Source organism: Anopheles coluzzii, chromosome 2 (genome assembly GCF_943734685.1).
Source record: "Anopheles coluzzii chromosome 2, AcolN3, whole genome shotgun sequence".
NCBI lineage: Eukaryota > Metazoa > Arthropoda > Insecta > Diptera > Culicidae > Anopheles > Anopheles coluzzii.
In genome coordinates, this window is record NC_064670.1 from 72,638,697 (window position 1) to 72,647,369 (window position 8,673).

At 34.8% G+C, this 8,673-nt stretch overlaps 1 protein-coding gene across 6 annotated transcripts in view; it reads right to left on the minus strand.

The window, feature by feature from the left end:
* The window catches only part of LOC120949217 (protein qui-1), a 41,602-nt gene extending 35,991 nt beyond the window's left edge, over window positions 1-5,611 (minus strand). Inside the window, exons 1-2 of one of the 6 annotated variants that reach the window (XM_049605293.1) lie at window positions 5,527-5,611; window positions 4,579-4,689 (exon numbers count right to left, since the gene is read on the minus strand). The gene's annotated coding sequence lies outside the window, so the exon portion shown is untranslated. Of the gene's footprint in view, window positions 1-4,578; window positions 4,690-5,435 lie in introns of all 6 variants that reach the window. The other 5 variants (XM_049605291.1, XM_049605290.1, XM_049605295.1 and 2 more) reach the window with 5 other exon arrangements.
* Between the last annotated feature and the right edge of the window lie 3,062 nt (window positions 5,612-8,673).

Below are 8,673 nucleotides of genomic sequence, written 5' to 3' on the forward strand. Positions count from 1 at the left end.
AATTTATCTTATTCCAGAAAAAAATAAAGGCGTCAAGAGATTTATTGCACGTACATTTATTAGCACTATTCTATCTACTCATGTTCGTTTCTGCGTCTAACATGAAAACATCATTAGTATCGTGCAGAAAAATTTAAAAAACTTTTGAGTAAAACACGAATAGACCATGAACCTGTTGATGATTTTGAATGCATTTAAGTAAATCATTTTGAAATATAGACAGCGTTTTAATGTAGTGTTCATAAAAAATGATATCAAAGATTACTGAAACGTTAGATATGTCTCTATATTTATAGTTCATTCAGAATATTTATTTATTTAATTTTATTCTCTCGACGGCAAACTGTATCACTGAGATTCCCAAAATGAGATAAAATAGATTTTTTTATGCAAATTGACACGAATTTTCATTAACTTATTTTAATAATAGTAGAAACAATTTTACTTTCTTCGTAACGCTCCTACCAACGATTCCACATTATTTTCACTCATTAATTTTACATCATGTTGAATATTTATGCAAACTATTTTCAACCATGATGAACATCTTAAAATAAAATCATGGATATATTTCATTTAATTTCAATAATGTTTTATACTCATGTTGGGTTTGTGCATCGATTTGGTTCAATTTGGCCCAATCGCGCAAAGATAATTAACCTAAATGGCCGATAAAATTCTGGCCAAGTCGTAACGAACCTACGGCACAGTTTTATTGCTCACCATTTAATGCCAAGCGCAAATTGGAATAAAATCGACAATACCAAACACCCGTCCACAATGAAAGCAAAACACGATTCATTACAGCTGTCTTAAGCAGCATCATTATTCGCAGCAACGAGGTCATCGAAGGCTCTAGGGAAGACGTTACGACAAATGATCGATCCAGCCACGGATCTAGATTAATAATTACTTCGTACTACTTAATGATACCAGTTAATCCATCTTCGTATCGCTTGGCTGTATTTTTATGTGGAAGGGCAGTATACTTGCTCACCGGAAAAGTATTTTATGGATTTCGAAAGAAATACATTATACATAGCATTAGGTTGCAGAGCTGAGATAGGTAGTATAGACAAAATGGTTGAATGTGGCAAAGTTTATAGGAAATATGAAATGTGTAAATTAAAGAGCAGAAAAGTTAATCATGGTATGATAAAATATGATTTTTTCTGGTCACAAAACACTGCTGCGACTTCCGGAATCCCCTTAACTACTACCACAAAGGCGTCCAATCGTAATTAAGAGCAGTAAAGCCAAAAGAACGTTGGGTGTGATTAATAATTATAACCAGCTAACTGGTTTGTTAACGGCCCTAAACAAAAACCCTTGGAAATCAGTTTTCATGCGACGGCGAGCAAAAACAATTTCTTCACTGGTGATAAATTAATTTCGTTCGTCATTGCTTACAATTTACGAACCCAGTGCCTAGGTCCCGTTCGCTCATAATACGGAAGCCTCTGCGAACCCTAACGCAATTATGACGACCTACCATTCCCTCATGTTTTACGCTCGTTAACGCCCCATCAAAAATGCGCTGCTGGCAACAACAAAAAAAAGGTACCGCAATGGGTGGCTTAGGTAAATATTTAAACACTATCCTCCAATGAACCCTGCAAGGCACCCCCTACCCTGATAATCTTCACTTATCGGCCTTCCCAACGATAGATACCTTTGCCTAGAGTACAGCAAACGATTCTAATGCTTGTGGACACACGTCTGCGAATGTGTTAGAAACCAAATAATGTAACAGTCTCACACGAGGCAAGCAAACAAACAAAACGTAAAAAATCAACATACAGGATGAAGAATATGTTGTTTCACATGAAAGGCATCGAGTTGCGGTTACTGTGTAATAGCAAGAACGTGTTTAATGTAATGCAGTAGCAAAACAATTTTTATACACTTCAGAAAACACAGGTTGCTACAAGGCCGGTCGAGATCGATTATCTTTCAGACCGTCATCCCGTAGCAAGAACGTGTAGGTCGCTACACCAAAAAGAAATAGCAATAATAGTGAACTACAAATTTCACAAAAAATATATACCTGAATTTTTAAGGTAAAACAATTTGTGTTGTTGTGTTGTGTTGTTTTACAGAACGCATTTATATAAAGTGTTTCTGTTTTTTTGTGATAAAATCTACATAATGGAATCATTACATCTATTGAACGAACTTGGGTGATCAAGCAAACCGATATAAAAGAATATCACCAAGGTAACACCAACACCTTGATGTGTACGTACAGTGTACATTGATAATGGATCGACCATATCCGTCCATGGCTTTGTACTGCACACCATGTGGGTACGTGGTCTGGTAGATGTTACCAGATAAAATTTGTAAATAATCGATAAGACTTCGATTTAGATGGACGAAAACATCTCTGAGTATCAATGAAAACAATTTCTCTCTTCTTTTTGAATTTCATAACATATTAATAATATTGCGTAAACAATTATGTAAACAATTGTGCACAAATTCCAGCCTCTCACTTTAACGGCAATCTAACAGGCTTAAAACAGTACGCACCTAAGCAAGCTAACCCTTTTCTATTCATTTCGGTGCAGCATCTCGTCGTCAATGTCATAGATACTGTTTGTTTTTGTCACTACAGCTGATTTGCCACAGCTGTCAAGTCTAATAGTAATTTAATTGAAAGCATATGGAGTGGCATGGTGCTTTTTAGATTATGATGGAGGCGCTTGGTGATTCGTACTCCTGCTGCAGTAGTTCGATACCAGTAGCAAGACGCTAACTACTTGGTGAAGGTTCCTAGCAAACGTCACTTACTTATTTTACTATCCGACGCTTAGCAAACGGCATTGCCAACTCATAAAATAAAGAATAGTTGATTGTTCGTTTTGTGATGATCATTTGTTAGTATGTTTTAGTGCACCTTCCAGTATAGTTTTAGTCATATTTATCAAACAGATTAGTTCTGCATATCGTTGAGGTGTTACAAATTTTACAACATGATGTGAGTTTATCACATCATTTAGTCAAGTTATATGCTCGTATCATTTAGGATTCTCTTGTTTCTAGTAGAAGGGGAAGACGTGAAAGGCATTTGACAATAAAGATAAGTGCTGTTTGATCAAAGATATTAAAGCAATGTTTTAATGTATCGAATCAAATTAAATATTAACAATTATAACTAGCTTATTTTCAAACTAATAAATTTTAAAATTCGATGACAATATTTCAACTACTTTGTACTATTTTACTATCATTATATCCTCTATTGTACTCAAACATTGCTTCAAACATAGCTCATTTTTAGAGTGCTCGTGCTGTAAAGGACGCCATGGTTTATTGATCAGGATTTTTTTCGAAAACATAATTTATAACAATTTTTTATTGGTTTGTGTTGGTATCTGCTAGTTTTCCAAAATAAAGCCAATTTCATTACAACTGAAAAATATGTATGGTACAAATACGATTTCCATATATTGATTGGCATCAAATCACTTGCACACCATATCTGTAGTCAAAGAAACTCCTCGAAGTAGCAGTAATTGGCAGGGAAAACTCTCGCCTTGATCAACAAGTAAATTCAAAAAGGCGCGTAAGAAAAACTCATCAACATACCACACACTTTTGCATACGAAACTTTTTCACCTGGCAATAGTGTTATATGAAATGATGCTTAATATCAAAACTCTCATTCAAAATCAAAGAAATGTTCCATGCTAATCGAGCATGATCTTGATTTGACATCGGACCCCACAAATCTACCAGGAATACAAAATATATTGCTCTTTATGCGAGATTTTACCTGTTAACAGTTAAGTTCCACTGTATTACCATATCTACTTATTGGCATAATGACCTACACGGTCAGGCTGGCCTTTTACATTTTTCGAGACTTATTTACTACAACGCAGATGAATAGTCAATCCTTGCTACGGGGACCGGTCCTTATAAGGCTTGGACCCACGACGTAAATTTTGTTAAGTTGTACGAACTGGCGACTGTACCATAGGCTCGCCCCTGAGTATTTGCATACAAACATAATTCATTGCGATAATTTGAAGTTTAATCTTCATCATGTATGAAATTCCCTCAAATTACACAGATTCACTAATCACCTTGCCTCTCACAATTATCCTCTTATTTATTATTATCTTTTAAAACCCTAATATAATTAAAAAATCATTGCAATTATGTTTAAGATATTCCGTATCATTAAAGTACTGTGCAAGGAATTCCGTATACGCAACTTTTACTGACATTACGCCTCCACGTTTTTGAATTCTGTTTATAAACAAATGCAAACTCAACCGCCGAAACAACACGTTGTGTGATAGACATATTTCCAAGACAAACTGGAGCTGGAAGAACGATAGGTGATGTTAAACATGAATGAGCAACCTTAAATCAACAAACTTCGGCCGCTGTGGTTTATTTAAACAGTTTCAAGGGCATTTAATAATAGACCAACTAACTTTATGGTTACAAAATCTAAACAATACATTGATTACATTCGGCAAAGATTATCATCTCAAGCACATTTTACCTACTTGTTTAAAATATATAGGCACACCTGTTAATTTATTGAACTCCAATAAGACTTACCTTATTAATGAAAAAATATTCCAAAATGATGATTTTGATTTAGTTTCATACACCGAATACACGAAAACGTCTTAAAATACAATTGATGAACTGTATAATTGAATCATGGAACTAAATTAGTAATAACAGAATTCTTTTCAATTGAATGCATCCATATCAACAACATAACTATGAACAATAAGAAGGTACCTATTGGATGACACTTAACAATTACACTCACATAAATCATATTGACAAACATGCGGGTAGCAATCGACCAATTAGAATATAAAAATTGAACACGTACATATTTTGCTAGCTCAAATATAACTTTTCTATAACAGTTGTTTTATGTTTAAGATGATAACTCATATTATTAAATCCTAAACCATAATTATTTTATTATTTCCATGATTTTCACTTCCACTTAATTGGACATTGTTGCCAATCACATATTATCATATTTTACATACAATAAACTTCTATAAACTGTATAAATGTGCACGTCACATGCTTTACAAAAAAACAGATAAAAAAATTGCTGCCACAAACACACAGGTAAATAACTGGAAAGGACAAAACCCCATAATCCAGTTTTTGTTACTCGAACGTATAACTGAGCTGAGCGAAACCTAGATGTTTGTTTTTTTTTTTCATTTTCTTTCTTCCGATGAGATCAGCCTTTTTGTACACAGAATCAGATGCGGTTAACTGCACGTGAATCGCTTCTATTTTTCAAAAGAAACTCAGTGTAAGCAATATAGCTGCCAATCACGTGTAGTAAAATAATTATGAACATACACTAAAACTATTGGGAACACTCATTAACTTTACACTCATAGCTGCATATAAAAATTTCAGGTGTAAAATACACTCACAATAATCATATATACACACCCACATTTTTTAAATCATTCATATACACTCACGCACAAGTTTTAAAAACCAAAAAAAACCTATCACACTAACCACAGAAGTATAGTCCTCAGTTTTTGGAGCTGTGGAAAAAACCCCAACCAACCAATATTCAACCACACTGACGGAAAGCTTATCTCGAACTGACCTGCTCTCACGAAAAACCGATACCGATACCAACCTGTTACAGCAAGCTTAGTAGCATCGGCTGTGTGTGCAGCTATCTCGTTTGTGCGATAAGAACAGCAGCAGAATAAGAGTGAGAAAACTTACACTGAATAGATGAGCAAAATGTATAGGAGAATTACATTTGCCGAGAGTTGAAGAAATTCGAGAGCATCAAACGAAAGAGAATTTTCAAAACAAGAGAACCTCACGCATGAGGATACTCCAAATTGGAGCATATGCTCTCGCAAGAAACAAACGTACTCGCCATGAAACTTTCTAGCTTCCGTCTCTTTCACAGTAGATGTGTACGTTACTTTTTAGGCGAAAGCTTTTTTCAAGGTGTAGTTCACTAGGTTTGACAAGTTTAAAACGATCAACAGATTTCAATATCCATATTTTCCGCTGCGCGGTTGCTAGAAAGATTAATTAACAAGGTATCATAATTGTTTATGTCACTAGCTTTACGAACGGAGTTTCACTAACATAAAAGAAATAAATAAAAAAATTAATAATTTAAAAAATAAATAATTTATTAAATTATCATTCAATCAATAAAAAATGATTAAATACAATAATACAATTCACTTGCATATGTCATTGGATAAATAAACTTGTAACGTACATTGTAATTAACAATTAGTAAATAATTTATAAAACATTGAGTTTTTTTAAGAAGAAAACTTTTTTTGAAGCGAAAAGACTACAAATGAAGAAAACTACAAGAAGTTGTGTGTAGTTTAATTCATACGACCAATATTTAAAACGATTATCTGCTTTCACACCCGAGAGAATGCCAGATAACATTGAACAAGACAATTTCCCTGCAGCTACCACTCTGTTTACTTTCAACCACCTTTTCAGTTTATCTCTTCTACACTCAACCTTGCGTAATTTGTGTTGACTCAAATACACCACCACTTTACCGACAACTTTGAAGAAGGTGCACCCGCGAAAGTCTGCTCGATAGTGAGACATAAACAGATGCAGGTCTCCACCAGCATACCACATGCACTGCTCATTACACGGTGGTATAATGCTGTAGGTAAAACAAAAGCAACGCCCCAAGTATGTTTACATTACAAACTGCCTCCTCCAGCAACGCGTACGTTGCATCATTTTCAGTGCTAAGATTTTTACAGTTTAGAAGATGTACACAAAGTTCACTAGCACGTTTGAGTCTCTCAGTTTTTCTTTGCCATGCTATTAACAAGTGCTACGAGTCGCATATCATGCGGTTGGCACACACTCAATCTAAACAACCCAATGTCATCTTCTTAGCAGTACCAAGCATACATCTAATTAACCATATTTCAACAGAATGATAACTCTTGGCCCGAGGTTAACTAAGACGGTTACATTTTTAACTCCGAGTACGAATATGACACATTCGATAACACATTTTCATAACATAATTTCGATCAACATCATCGAATTTTAATCTTTGAAACATTTTTTATTACTTAAGATATACTCATCAGGCATGAAATATCATGCTGTTGGTGTTTTAACGAAGTCTCCTTGAATCCACACACATCTGAAGCAACTATTTTGCAAATATTTACATATTCTACTCGTAAACCATTTCACCATGCAGTAAAGCAAGAAAGCATGCAATGTATGTGTGTTTGTGCGATTTTAATGTCGTTCCTCGCACTTTCATACTTGCGCATCACAAGTGTATTTTCCACTTCGTGGATTTTAATTCTTCGTATGGGGTATATTTAGACCCCAGTATTGGAGAACGAAATAAGAGTGTTGTCTTTAAACATTCTTTGTTTTATCCGAATGAAATAAAACTAAACAGTATAGTTGTACGAATCCCAATAAACATGGCACACATGATTGAAACAATCAAATATACTCCTTCTTATTATGCATGCATATAATTCATATAATATGCCTAATGCATTTGGGCTTTCTTTCACATCGAAGAGAAACGATAATTATACTCAGATTTTTAATCAAAGTTCAGAAAACATTTCGATACACTCTTGTTTATAAGTTATGCGGAATGAGCATCACATTTCAACCTGATATTTCATATGTTTTCAGGTCAACTGTGTTGTAGCTGACCCATAGCACTGTTACAACTAAACGGTAATAAAACACACACTCACACAGTTGGTCTAAATTTAGTACCACGAAGATGCTAGATTTAATTGATTGAATATGATACAATTTCCTTTCCAATTTCCGGTTCGTCTAGCGTAGAACGGATGAAACGTGACGTGTCCCGCATGAATATTCCTGGAATGCTTCACCTTCGACTAGGCCAACTTTTAGCTTCCGAGTTGGAAACTCCCGCCCCAGCAGGTTACCACGCTACTGTTTTCCACACGATGCCTTACCTACACTGACAGTAAATCGATTTGAAGCTGAACGGCAATATAAATTATGAGCAGCATTTCTCCAGTTGCTCAAGTTTTCCTAGTCCTAGCAGCAGACTCGCTTAATCGACGCCCCAACGGTTTGCAATAAAGCATCCTGTTTATGAAATGGGAAAACCGAGAATTAAATGAAGCGCACGATTAATCTCTATCGCTGCGTGAAACTCAAACAGAAAATCTACCATCTAAGGTCTTTTTCATCAATACCACTACACTTTTCAGCATGTTTTCCAAACCAGAATAAAACATGTTTTCGTTTTATTATTCCCTATGTCTCTATTTAGGCTAAATAGGCTTCCTTGTTTATGTTGATGTATTTCTTTTTTTTCTATTACTTTCTGGATCGCTAAGCTTATTAAATAGAGATAATCTAGCATAGGAGATAGGTAATATCAGCTATTAATGTAGAATCCAGAGCACTACATGAAAACATTAGGCAATGTTTAAATCAATTGCATTTCACCAATGTTATAATATAATCATATCTTAGCAACAAAATTCGCGTTTCTGTTCAGATTGTACTATACACAAAGAGCTATTTCATTCAAAATTTTGGCTCTGCTCTGCTCAGCGCTTAAGGCAATAAGACAGTTGATTGGTTTGACGGAAATTAAATCAAATCGACGCTTGGTGCCGCAAAAGTATA